We start from the raw sequence: 14,910 nt of genomic DNA, 5'->3' as shown, positions 1-14,910 counted from the left end.
TGGTTAGAGAACACGTTTCTAAATAAGTGATGGAATCTACATCATTCCAACTCCTTGGCACATTCATGAGGTGAGAAGTTCTCTCACAATGTGCTCGTACAACTGGCAATTCATAGACAAATTCTTCAACAAGGCACATCCTTTGGAAGAACTACTACAGGGAGATGCCAAACTTCCCTTGAATAATGATATGCAAGAAAGATACCTTGTCCTTGAGGAAGCACCAACATATTTCTAGTCCTAGCATTATATGACAAGAATGCCAAGACAGAACTTCACACTGACTTAGTGATTATGGGAGGGGTGCAGTTCTAGTGCAAATTTGGGAAGGTGCTAAAAAGGTGAAAGCTTATGCTTACAGAGTACACTCCAAGTCTGAAATCAACTACTCTACAACTGAGAAAGAGTGCATTGTAGGTGTCTGGGCTGTTAACAAGTTCCAGCCATATTTATCTGGCAAAACATTCACCATTGTGACATATCCCTATTCTTTATGCTGGCTGATTAGCTTGAGGTCCCATTAGTTCGACTGGTGAAACAGCCCAGAAGCCTCTGGATTACGGCGTTATGAAGGTGTACAAAATCAAATGCAAACACAAGCATGCCAACTGCCTTTAAAGAAATCCTTTAGCAGAACACAGCACAATACATGAAATCACAGGCGTCACAGTATTAAATGATATTGCTGCTGAAGAGAGGGGTGACCCTGCACTGCTGAAAACTGTAGAAGCTTTGGAGGAGGATAATCAAATCAATGGAGAATTCCAATTAATGAATGGAACGATGTACACGAGGAACTATTACCCAATGGGGCAAAACGATTGCTCGTCATCCCAGCTCATCTACGGCCAGCTATCCTGGAGTATCACACGATGCTCCAAAATCAGGTCACATGAGATTCATGTAAAATCTCCACACAATGAGACACAGGTGTCTCTGGGGAGGTCTTTGTCAATCCGTTAGACATTATGTGAGCCACTGCAGGGAATGCCAGCGATGGAAGCATGTGCCGCACTTTCCTCTGGGGCATCTGGCACCAATTCAGCCTGCAGCAGTGCCATTCCACCAAACTGGAATCGACCTCTTTGCGGAGGTTTCCAAAGTCGATAAATGGGAATTGGTGGATAACAGTCTGCACTTGCTACCTCATCCACTACGATGTTATCAAAACTGTGAAGACTGCTAATGCTCTGGAAATTGCAAAACTCCTTGTAGAATACATAATTTTGAAGCACAGAGCAACCCGTCATGTCCTGGAAAAATTTTCCACTTTAAATTAGTATCACAGGTAATTTCACTTTGTGACATATCATGTCCTATGTCACTTGTTGCATGTCACATACGAAATCAAGGATTACGATCTTTCATCAATAAGAAAAAACAGAAGCACAGAGACATCGTCCATGTCCTCCACATGAAGACCTACTATAGTCCTGAGGAAAATATCAATGATGGGGGCCTCTTGTTCTAGAAAACTAAAGACCTGCTCAATGACCACAAGGAGGAGGAGGAGGAGGAGGAGGAGATTAGTGTTTAATGTCCCGTCAACAACGAGGTCATTAGAGACAAAGCTCAAGCTCGAGTGAGGGAAGGATGGGGGAAGGAAATCGGCCATGCCCTTTCAAAGGAACCACCCCGGCATTTGCCTGAAGCGATTTACGGAAATCACGGAAAACCTAAATCAGGAAGGCTGGAGACAGGATTGAACCGTCATCCTCCCGATTGCGAGTCCAGTGTGCTAACCACTGCGCCACCTCGCTCGGTTGACCACAACAAGGTTTTGGTGCATAATAGTGAAGAGGATGTGACAACACAACTGGAGTGCAAGAATGTATTAGACCAGACTAATGGCCATATCAGGAACCAAGTTGCTATAGTCGGATCCAATGAGAATATCTGAAACAGCATGTTACTTTTTCCCCAAGAGAGATAGCAATGCCATGAGCTGTGGTGCCCACAGTGTGGCATAGCAGTTAGCACCAATGGCTGGTGTGCTGCATGTCACCAATTCAGTAATTTTTGGTAGGGCTAGAATTTTCTCAGGTTTTCAGCAAGATCTTTCGCTACAGCATGATGGTGAAAATTGTTGTATGCTTTGCACATTAATCTTTTTACAGATGCAGGAATTTCTACAAAATTTTGCCTGTCACCTTTTCTGGATCCTTTTTTGAACCGGGAATGCAACAGCCTCTGCTTTCTCAGCATTTTCTGAATTTTGTAATTAAACTACGGTGGTCTTTTCTGCCTTTAATTTACTTACTCAGCATATACCTCTCCAAAGGTTATAATTCCTCCACATCTATCATATCAGAACTAAATTATGTCCATGCAATGTCTAAATATGATGCTAATAACTGCTTTCTGATCATTGAAGCATAAATTTCTGATCATTGAAGCATAAAAACTCTCCTAGCCTTCATGATGGATTTATTAAATTCAGTAATCATCATGGTGGTGATATATCATGATCAATAATATTCTGAATCTCTACTGACTCTGTTGATAAGATCAAGCCTGTTTGTTGCTACAAAATCTAAAATATTTCCATTATGCATGAATTGTCAAACTAGCTGCTCAAGATAGTTTTCAGAAAATGTGTTCTGGACTGTCTGCCTGTACTATCTGCAATGAAATCATATATATCCCAGTCTATACTCATAAGGTTAAAGTGGCCTCCAACTAATACTGTATGATGATGGTACTTCCAGGTTACTGAGCATAAACTTTCTGCGAATGATTCTAAAACAGTTACAGCAGAATTGGGTTGGTACTAAAAACATCTGATAATTAACTTGAATTCACCAAAGTTGGTTACTTGTTCCTAGATGACTTCATAGATTCGCTTTTAACCTCTGCAGACACAATATTTTTGTTGACTGCAATGAATGCTATTCCCTTCTACAAAACCTTTCCTGTCTTTCCAATAGGAGTTTCTTGAGACAGGAAACTCATGAACTTGGTTATGAATACTTCAGCAGTTTACTGTTAACTTTTTACATTTGAAGTGTTTCCACTTCGTACACAATCTAACTAAACTTCTCTCTCTGCATCTCAGTGAGAACTCTGCTACATGAACAGTTGCTTCCCCTGTGCACTGCACTCCTGACCTATTCCGCAGCCACATCTACAAACTGAGGATGGCCTCAGAACCCATACAGCAGCTATATTGGTGCCTACATGAGCCACAGCTTGAGGATGACTGCATCCTGCACTCTCAATACCCACAGGCAGAGCCTTCTCGGACAAGTTAAGGCCACAGCAGCAGACTGAGTGCAAACTGGACTTCCTTCCAGCCCTGGATATTATTTCCTTAAGGGGCTCCCTACTGTATCTAACAAAGGATCTGCTGATAACTAGCAAACCCTTCACCCGTTTGCTTGCTCGGACCCTGCTAAAGGAGTGGCCACTTGTCCACTCACAGGGTAAATGGGTGATGTCAGATGGCCAGTCCCCACATTGATTCTCCCCCTAACATGGTGGGAATGCTTTACTTACAACCTGCCATTCATCCTCCAGTGTGTGCAAACACCTGCATCAGATATGCTGCTACATCCTGAGGCAGCAGCCTGTGGACCACCGACCATGGCCAACAGTGTCTTGGGGCATTTGAGAACTGTAGCCAGGTCGTCCTGTATTCGCACATGGCATACAAGTTCCCTATCCAACCCAAGACCATTATTTGAATGAAAATGATAGTTAAGAAAAAAGAAGAAAATGAGTGTCCTGGAATTATATTCAGTAATAAAGTAATAAACAAATTCACGCTAATTTCTTAAACAAGGGGTGGGGGGGTGTCACACGTAAGAATGTGAATGTGACTGTTAGTGTGTGTGTGTGTGTGTGTGTGTGTGTGTGTGTGTGTGTGCGTGTGTGTGTTTTCCCTACAAGCTTAAAAAATGGAGTGCATTCCGAAAGCTACCAAAACTCTGTACATTCTAGAGGATTCACATGAGCATGCACACACAGGCAAGCGCACATTCCCACATGTACGTACACACACACACACACACACACACACACACACACACACACACACACAACCTAAAAAAAAATTATATATTTGAGTCTATCAATTTCAAAATATTTTCAAATGTTTTCATGTGGTTGAAGTTGAAAGACAAGTGCTGAAATGGAGAGAAACTGGCTCCAAACCCTAGATCATGAAAAACGTAGAGATATATTGAGATATAGAGTCAGACTGATGAAAGTAATTGAGTAACAGTAAACAGGATACAGGGTGCATGTTAACAGTGAAGCAACCTTTATTTACTACCCATGCCACATCACTCCATACCAAAATTCCATGTGGCCACTGCTGAACACTTCTTCCCCCATCAACCTTTGACTCCAAGTCCAAGGAACAGTTTTTTATTACACACAAACTTTATTCTAATTAATATTTACATCACTCTTATGCTCAAAATTCTAAGTAGATCAAAGGTACAGCCACAGAAACAAAACAATTCTTCTTTTTTTAAGAGATATTTTTCATGTCCATGTCCCAAGACTGAGTCTCTGATCTCAGGCCAACTCACTGATGATACCACTGCTTTATGGGCTGTTTTTCCTGACAATGTAATCCTTTTCTGGGTGATCCAGTGCATCTACCAGACTGTCAATGCTGCACTTTGAATTTAAAAATATCCTGTTGGATACGTTCAACAGAATTGACACCACATATATAATACTAAGGTGAAGATGACCAGTTGACCACTTCAGTGCATATACACACCATGCTGAAATGCTTACAGGAATCAGTGAAATGCTGTGAGTAATGAGGATAATGGGCAATGTGCACAACATCTGTAGTGTGGGGATAACTTGAGAATTTGGGTCTGATGGGACGAGCGCTACAACGGTACTCTGTGCAGTTGCAAAGACTAATGTGTACGGACGGTGAAGTGCTCAGTGCAATGTGGTTCTCCAAGTTGATACAGGAATATTAGACAAATGTTGATTGGGAAGCATATAGCCACCTGGCCTCTCCTCGACTTCAGGCATCCCTCTAACAACAGCAATGACACGGTGATGGGCAATTTACAGCCCAGTGATGGTGGTGGTGATAACGAAGTTTTGTGGGCGGACGAAGGCTAGGTCTTTAGTGCCTGTACTAAAATGAGAACTGTGAATAAAAATGTAATGAAAGTCCTGTAAAAAAGTGCCCACGCACTTGTAAAAATTATGTTCTCAAATCCAACACACAATACATTCTGCAACACACTACAACGTCCAGCCTACAAACTTAGGCCAGAGTCCAGACATGTCACAAGATTTTAAAAGTCTGACTACCGTATTTACTCGAATCTAAGCCGCACCTGAAAAATGAGACTCGAAATCAAGGAAAAAAAATTTCCCAAATCTAAGCCGCACCTGAAATTTGAGACTCGAAATTCAAGGGGGAGAAAAGTTTTAGGCCGCATCTCCAAATCGAAACAAAGTTGGTCCATTGTAATATGAGACACAATTTAGGTCAAATGAATGACGATACATTTACAGTAGTTTGGTTCGAGTCATAAGCTTAGCAGTTAAGCTTTACCAGGTAGCCATTGCTATGCGTCAGGTGCTCCATCCGTATTTATACGGTTACCCTTCCTTTTTCACGTGCTTCGTCTGGTCTGAATTGATTGCTTATTTTCCTTTGATCTGATAAACGCAGTTTTCTTTGTTATAGTTGTTTACGTCACTCTAAGCTGAAAATGCATTACTGTACTGTGTCATGCATTGTTTGTCGCACTCTGATAGTGCGTGTTTACAGCCTGTCGCCGCTCGCGGCATGGCTTGCTTTTGTGCGCGCTACCGTCGCTTACAATTAAAAAAAAAGGGAGGGGAATCATCTCATTAGCGAAACAATGGCAAGAGACTGCTATTTGTTGTTACTTACACTGCTGCTTTCTTTGATAATGATCAACAAGAACCAAATAACAGACTGCGTATGATAGATGTTCTGAATGAGAGTTTAGCGAAAATTTTTCTCCGTTTGAAAATCTTTGCAGACGCCTCTTTAGTACATAAAATTCTGCACAGAAATTAGTCATCTTAGTTTAAAAGTCTAGTCAATTGCTGTGCTTCATTTCTGACTGTATCACTATTAGGCATAAAATAATACGAATATAAACATGACATGATATGTATATTCTTCCGCATTTGCTGTCGTTTCACTCTAGTTTCGTGGTTTATTAGGCAGACAGGATTTAAATGAGATAGCAGCAAACACGTAACAATACATGGAAAAATGTCTATATTTGTATTATTCTTATGGTGACGAGAATACTGCATGTGATTCACAATTTATAAAAGTTCCTATTAGCAACCATCTCTTCTCACAGATAGGAAAAAATTCAGAACGTAGCGTTGGCCATATTGACAAACATCCCAAACAGTCTTGCCAGTCGGGTTTTTGTAGTACATTGAAATGCTGCTACATTCGAAGATGAACAATACGGAATTTGTATTTACTTCGTTGGATAATGTACGAAAATGCAGTGGTCGAAACTCGGGGCGGAGAAAAACGCTCGTCTTTCCCCCTTCTTTTTTTAAATTTATTTACTGACGCAGATGTTTTGGCGCCAGTATTTATCTACAAAGCATGCCTGTGTAGCGCTACATATATTCTATGGCAGAAGTAAGTTGAGGCGGCACCCACCAACAATTTTCAGAACTTCCGCTTGCTTTGCACTTGATTCTAAGCCACAGGCTTTGGATTACAATAACTGGAAAAAAAAGTGCAGCTTAGATTCGAGTAAATACGGTACACTCATCTCGTCATCAGATAAAATAGAGGGCAGATCCTCACCTAAATTCATTTCTGCCTGCATTTCATGAAATAAAATGCACTGAGGTATAACGTGGCATATACTGAGTTCACCCCACACGCTTCACAGATGGGGAGGGCCTCTCACCAGACTAAAAAGCCACATGTGAGGAGACAGTGTACAGTGTGGTGATGGGTCAGGGTTGCCTCATCTCTCTGGAGAGACTGGCAAGAGGATCAACGGCAGCTAATTGTCCATCACTGCCAGCCACTCCTCCTCTCATAACTCCACGGATCTGTGGCCCACCAGCAAAATGAAATCCTGCAGGGGAATGACACTTCTGTAAAAGTATGTTTCCTGCAGGCTGGTGCAAGCTTTGTCAACCTTCCCTCACCACTATTGGAAGGACAGTTGTTCATGTATGACCCAGGTCAATTTCTCCACTGGATACATGAGCTGCAATGATTGTAGTAGGGGTATTAATGGAAACAGAGCACATGGGAAAGTGTTTGTCCTGAAGACACCTTATCTGCTTCAGTGCCTTCAGGATCACAAGGAGCTCTGCAGAAAATACAGTACGGCTATGGGAAGGCAAATGGTAAATGGTAAATTCTGATGACACAGTCACGGAATATTTCTATATAGCCAACGGAGACCCCTTGTTGGAGCCATCTGGTGTACCCAACAGTAAAACTGTGATGCCTATCTCAAATGTTAAAAAAAAATTAATCCTGGGCCTCTGAAGGAGTCCAGGTGGAGATCTGCTCCAGCCTTGGCGTAAAACATCAAAACCAGCCACACCCATCTCTAAAAAGCAATCCTATATGTGAATCGCACATGACCTAGTTGCTGTGTGTCAAAAATGAAAGAGTCTTTCCTTTGGTGGCTGAGTAACAGTGTGGTATGCAAAGGTGTATGGTTTGGACAGTGTTTTATAGGCCTATCCCACCATAAGGAGTCGAGACTGGGTGTGAAGTGGTGACTCACCAGCCTGAGTACAGAGGCTCGGTATGGACCTGGTATCAGAGGCCCCAGTGACTAGCCAAAGTCCTTCATGGTGCATCATGCCTAACATCTTTAAATAACTTGTTGTGCAGCTGCACAAACCATGCACCCACAATGAAAATGAGATTGCATGAAAGGCCCCATAAAACCAGAGCAGACAAGTTCAGTCTGTTCCCAACGAATTGTGGCTAAGATATTTTAAAATACTGAGTGCTTTCAGGGAGTGTCTTTTCAGTTCCCTAAAGTGTGGCAACCATGTAAGTTTTGAGCCAAATTTGTGGTCCAGAAACCTAACCACATCTTTCATATTATGAACAGTTTCTCTCATCTGCAACTCAGGAATGTTTAAAACTACATAGGAATGGTTAAATAGGATGCACACAAACTGTACAGTTGAGAATTTAAAAACACTCTTTCCCAGTCATTCACCCAACTGACAAAGAGTCAGCTGCAACTGACGAGTAGTTGTTGCAGGTCTTGAAGAGTACAAGAGACAGAGAAGTCCTCTTGGGTGACATGTTCTCTGCTCAACATGGTCCAAGATAACATCAATGATTCAACATCCAAAATAGCAGGGCAAAAGGAAGGATCGTATAAAGATGGGAAGTCATCCTCGAAAACCCCATTTACAGAGCTATCAAAGGATAATGTGATGCAAGTATATCGGAGCCTTCTTGATGTCACAAAATATAACAAGGAGGTGATGGCAGCACAGGAAAGTTTGTTGTACAGCTCCTTCAAGGAAAGGCAGGTTATCAAATGTGGAGCAGTACCTCCTGAACCGAGACTGAAAGAGCCAAAGCAGCAGTTGGCCATCCACTCCAAGGACTTTTTCGCACAATTTCTGTGGGCAATACTGTGATAACTACTTGGATATGTTCTGTCCTCCCCATGTAGTTAAAATGGAATTAAAATGGCTTCTTGCCACAAATCAGGAAAGTGACCTGACACCCAAATGAGGTTAAAAATGATGAGGAAGATTGCTACACCCTGTGAGTTGCTGTAACACACTACAACGGATCCTGTCATGGCCAGGTGATGAGTCACAAGCTGCAGCTAATGTAGAATACAGCTCCCACATGCAGACAGGACAACTGTATTTTTCATCATTGGTGGAACTGAAGTCCCAACTACCCCTCCCAGCAGCCACTCTGCAGTGATGGGAAGCTGAACCCTACTGACAGTGGCAGTAACTGAGACAAAACAGGACACCACAGACCAGGCAATATCTCAGAGTGGTCTGGAGACTGCCATTCCGCATTACATTTAACCCTCACTAACTGAAAGGCTGTGAAGTTCTCTCCAGTTGGTCAGCACTTGAAGCTATGCAGTGCCATCCACCTGGACCCAATCACAGTGCAGCATTCATTGCACTACCATTTGACAGGTTGCCTTTTCTGATGGCCTGAAGACTACAGAATGGGTGCTTCAATGACATGGTGAATCATTTGGGTAACATGATCCAGCCATTCCTGGATGCTATCACAGTATTCAAACAAATCTAACTGGTTGTAAAGCATAAAACTGCCCTAGAAAGCATCCATTGGGGAGGACATCTTTTGGGCACCACTCTGTCTTACAGGTGAATCCAGAAACACTCCGCCTGACAAGTGAATCCAGATTGGGAAGTGGTCACCTAAGTGCAATCCATCGACAATTTCCCACTGAGCAGTGTGTGCAAGGGCTGGGGAGCATATTAAGAGATCGGTGGCACTGAATGACCCGGAAGCACTTCTGAAGTGCATGTTCTACCCCATGTTTAAAAAACAAGCACATTAGAAGAAGAGAAACCTCTCAATTGCTCTACACCTATAGCAGGTGTTTGCAGAGTATTATGTTCATTAAAATCACCATACTGAACAAAGGCATGGGGGAGCACAGTAAAGTCATGGAGAGCCTCTTCACCTAGCAGCTCATGTGGGACAGGCAAAGTGAACATATCATCAACTGATGATGCACATGTACCGATACAGTGACTGCTAGCACACTGGTTGAGGGGGGGGGGGGGGGGGGGGTAGAAATGAGGAGTGGCAAGCATCATTGATGAAAATGCCACTCTTCCTTTATCTCTCTCTCACTAAGGTCACCGTTCTTGTGGAGAGTGTACCCACGTAGCATCATCTCGGAAAATTTAAAATGTCTCTTGAAAACAGACACACTTTGGTCTCTCCTGAGTTAACATGTGCAGTTCCTCCACATGTCCTCAAACCAATCAAGTTCCACTGCAGTATGGAAGCCACTTTAACAGTGACATTTTCCTTTGTCTTTCGCCTTGCAATTCCTCCGTGGTGAGGAGATTGTGTTAGGACAGGGCTGTGGCAGACCTGAGGGACTCACCAGCTCCCTCTTCCATCTGGCAGAAGTCAATGTCCATACCACCAAAACATGATCATTGTCTGATCCATCAGACAGGACCAAGGTTGCACGGACTGATCGCTTCAGACATGATTTGAGGCACATGTCACATTCTTCCCGTTGGCTATGCCCCCCTTCTTTACAGCACACAATGTTCAATGTTCCTTTTGTGCTGGAAGATAAGCTTCCGTGCAAGTCCAATGCTTGCAGGATGAGGGCATGTTGACCCCAGTCCCAACAGTCAGTGGGCCACCCCCATCATCACTGTGGAAAACAGAAGGGTCAGCTAAGGATTTTTGGAGACTTCAAAACCATGACTGACATCCCAGTCTCTCACTGATGCCTACCCTATACCTAAAGTAGAAGGCATCCTGGTACACCTTGCCAGCAGCAAGATCTTCACAAAACTTGATTTGTGAGGTATGTGATGCGTATCTCCAAACTTCTACTAGATGAGATGTCAAAAAACATTGTGGTCATCAAACATTCCATTTTGACTTTTCTGATATAATTGGCTCCTCTATGGCATTGCAAGTGCAGCAGCTATCTTTCAACACTACTTAGAGCATCTTAGGCAAGGGGTGATGGGTACAGCCAACTACTTACATCAGATTGTTGTTAGTCATTAAAATGCTCAAGAGCTTATTTGATGTTCTCCAGTGGGAAAAGTGTAACAAGGACAATGCTATTTTTTTTTATCAAAAGTAGAGGATATGTACACGTATGAAGTGTGTCAGGGATGCAGCTCACACCGCATTACATCCAGGCCATCCAGAGACTCCCAGCCCCCAACAATGCCTAAAAAATAAAATCCAGGCTTGGACAACTCAGCTAATATAGAAAATTCACTCCTCACATGGCAGACATCGCTCAACCATTTCATCAGTTGCTGCAGAAAAATGTTAAGTGGAAGAGGATTCCTGTATGAGACATGGCTTTCTGGGATCTCAAACAAGTTCTTCTTCGCTCAACATGTCTCACAGCCTATGACCTTTCCAAGTCCTTAATTGTGGCAGAAAATGTGTCAGTCTAAGGCTTGAAGTCCACTTGGATGACCAAGAAGATGTGGTGGCCAGCTTCCCCTCAAATTCGTCAGTCATAACCCACTGATCTTTAGACGACCGAATTATCTGGGAATTAATTTGATTAACGGACTATGGTTGGCCATCAGACCACAAACAAATGGACCACCTGGAAGTTTCAGGGTGACAATGGCCACACCTGAGTGGTGATTCTACAAGCACTCAGACAATGCATGCTTACTTTCCTCCACGAAGGTCACCTGGGAATAGTCCTGATCGAACTACTGGCTCACCAACACGTATATTGTTGCAGCATGCACCATCTGTCAGACTAAACAGGCAATTCCACCTCAGCTACGTTTTTCCTGGGGGAGGGCACTTCATCACTATGGCCTCACCTCCACTTAAGCCTTTGCAGGCCCTCTCTTTGGATACCCCTCTTTAATTGTCACTGATGGAGACAGTAGTTACCCATATGTGTCTTGAAGGTCTTTGACATCTTCAATGAAAACAATCTAATCACAGGCTCACATTGTTTCCATAAAGAGGCTCTCAGAAACCATGTTGACTGATAGTGGCCCCAAGTTTAAATCTGCTGAATTTGCACTTTTTATTCAGAAAATGCCATCACCTGAGTGGACACAGAACTCTTCCATCCAGTGCCCAATAGTCTTCTAGAAAGGTTTATCTGCACAAGACACAAATGACCAAGCTACACCAGCAACAAGCATTAGATGAGGTGCTCACATTGTTCTTAGCATCCTAATGTTCCTCCCCACAAAATGGATCTAGCCCAGTCAAAAAACTGCACAGCAGCTCTCACTGATCGCAACTCTCGATTATTCACCCAACTGTCCTTTGGCTCCTTCCCAGGAACTGAACCACCACCAATACTCCACCAACCAACCTACAGGTTGAGGTCTGGGTACTCATGTTCTCCAAGGGCCACCAACAATGGACTCTGGTGATTGTAACACATTTTTTAGGTCAGGCAATGGTCAAAGTGCAAGTGCAACACTCACTTTCTAATTGTAATTCATATTTAGCATCACAATCAAACTATAATGCAGATTGTAAAACTGATAACCAAGGATACTGCTCTCAAACCTCCTAAAAAGCTTAGAGTAACTATCCATTTTGGCAACTCGAAAGAATTTACTCCAATAATTTATAAAGAAGATGAAACTGTCCACAACATCACGCCACAATTGTCTCCTTATCAGCTGGGTAACCAGCCTCTGGGAACAGGCCAGTTAACCAGATGCACTCTTCTACCTTTCAGCTAATAGACAGAAAAAATGTGGTGTACAGAAAACTATATGGCAAAAGCTACAAGCATCAGAAGACCCTCTTGCCAGAGTAGAGTGCCATGTACAAGTATCACTGGACTGGTCTCTATCCATGAACTAGGGAAATGGATTAAATGGATGGAACGAGTACAACATCGTCAATTAATTGGTTTCACTAGATGCAGCTTTTCCCGTCATTTCCATACATGCTTCTTCTCAGTGACACACGGTCTTGTACTTCAACACTGAGGAGAAAGCATTAAACAAGACAGTACATTGAACTGAGGGTTTTTAGGACATGTTACATTGGCTACCACATCCATCACTAAATTGTCATGTGTCCAATGGCCAGTATACTGCCATTATTTCTGCATATTTTATTTGAAGACAGTAATGCCTTGGACAATCTGGACTAATTCATCTACTAATTTTAAGCACATTATTGCTTCATAAGTACTCATTACTTTGACTAGGGTTGAATGTTGCAGAGGGTATTAATGTTGGTGTCACCAGATAGCACCACAAGTCAATGGAAAGTGTTCTTTACAAACATAATGTACACCAGTGAAAAATGGTCATACCAGAGCACAAAAAATGCAAATATGTTATTGTTTATTTAAAAGACTTTGGCTGAAAAGAAGGATACCAGCTGCATCATTCTACCTTCCTCAGCACCTTTATAAAATTTCCCAAAATCTTTGATATATGAACATATTCACTACATATTCACTCCCACAAACGTGACTGTGATTGTCACTGTCACTCACATGCACGCACTAGTCCATCGCTGTAAGTTGCTCATACCCATCCACTCCCAGTTGCCCTTTCTCACTCACTCATTCAGCCCAAATCATTGTCATTATCTCTTTGCAGCTCTGTCATTGTCTTCTGTGCCATAGCCACAAGCCCTTTGTTATATCCTACAGCTACAGTCTCCTCTCACTATCACTGTCTCTCTCTTACTGCTAATATTTCCTTCTTCCAACAGCCTTGCTGCAGCGGTAACACTGGTTCCCGTCAGATCAGCAAAGTTAAGCACTGTTGGGCTGGGCTAGCACCTGGATGGGTGACCATCTGGTCTACCGAGCGCTGTTGGCAAGCAAGTTGCATTTAAGCCCTTGTCAGGCAAACTGGGGAGCTGCTTAACTGAGAAGTAGCAGCTCCGGTCACATAAACTGACATACAGCTAGGAGAGAGATGTGCTGACCACATGCCTGTCCATATTGGCAACCCACTTTTCTGTGTTATTAAGTGACAGTATATTTTCCCTTGGAACTGAAAAACTTATCAATCCTTTGAATGGTTATATTTTTATACATGCGCTTAGAATTTCCCGGCATTTTGGAAAACAAAATCAGGGAAGAAAACCCCTTTTAGAAAGATTTTTGATGTGCAGCAAAATGTTCACTGCATATTTCGTATTACAAAAGTATAAATTAAAATTCCACCAAAAACCACATGTTACTTTCCGAACCATTGTAATCGAGATTGCGATGAGCTTCTGTAAGCCAGTCATAGCTCATGTCACGTGATCCCGCAAGTTGATGACAGTGCATATTGAGACCGCAGGACACATGATGTAGTCACCTAATAGCAACAACACTATCAAGTATCGCTGATACACAAACAGGAAAAGTTAATGTTTTAAATTAATATACATAGTGTTGCTACAAGAAAAGCAAAGCTTTCGCATATAATATTGGTCTCTAAGGTTAATAAGCTGCAAGAGAAGCTGAGCTTTCACATATAATGTTATTTTTTACACGTGTTAGACTTTAAGATATAACACATGTGTGTGACAGTAAAAATTTTAGCTGAGTCCAGTGACTTGTCCTCAAAGTTTTACACAAATAAATTAGCTACTACAGAGGAGAAAGAGATTCCCATAGCACTATATCATTTTGCTCATAATAACAACATGAATGTCTGATCTTCTGGGCTTGAAATATGTCTAAAATGGCTCATCATCAAACTCTCTGTGATTTAAGTACCTAATTCATTGTACATTCTCGCACATAGTTCAACTTGCGTGAAAGTAAATTTACTTTGAAAGTAACACTTTTCAAACCACCATTCGCAATATTTTCCAGCGACCTGTAAGAAATAGGTTTGTTTCAGTAGCTGTCAGAGAGCGGTAGGTAACAGGCACCACCGCACTTTAGCAGCTGCTGTGACACAGGAAGCCAGTATATTGGTATGTATAAAACATTAAAAGTTCTTACATTATGCCATAAAAGAAAATACACCAGAGGATACTCCAAGAGCATCGGATTTCGTGAACCATACTAAAATGGCACATTTACAGTGCATACTTAAAGAGCACATTCATATGTCCAGATTCCCAATGAAGTAGGCCTTGATCTTATATTAAGCTTTTCAGTGTGGGTTTCGGTATGTAAATTTTCTTGGAGTACCAATACTGTATTAACTCATTTTTGATTCTTTATTATGGCATAATGCCATACGTGCTAGAAGATGAAAACGTGC

At 42.2% G+C, this 14,910-nt stretch overlaps 1 protein-coding gene and 1 pseudogene across 29 annotated transcripts in view; one reads left to right on the top strand and one right to left on the bottom strand.

Moving 5' to 3' along the window:
* LOC126267316 (longitudinals lacking protein, isoforms H/M/V-like) overlaps positions 1-14,910 on the bottom strand; it is a 416,839-nt gene that overhangs the window by 291,320 nt on the left and 110,609 nt on the right. The window lies entirely within an intron of this gene.
* On the top strand, positions 13,404-13,521 carry LOC126291708 (5S ribosomal RNA; annotated as a pseudogene).

The sequence above is a fragment of the Schistocerca gregaria genome, chromosome 1 (assembly GCF_023897955.1).
Source record: "Schistocerca gregaria isolate iqSchGreg1 chromosome 1, iqSchGreg1.2, whole genome shotgun sequence".
NCBI classification, from domain to species: domain Eukaryota; kingdom Metazoa; phylum Arthropoda; class Insecta; order Orthoptera; family Acrididae; genus Schistocerca; species Schistocerca gregaria.
The sequence above is the reverse complement of the archived record's forward strand: the minus strand, read 5'-3'. Positions and strand labels throughout refer to the sequence as shown.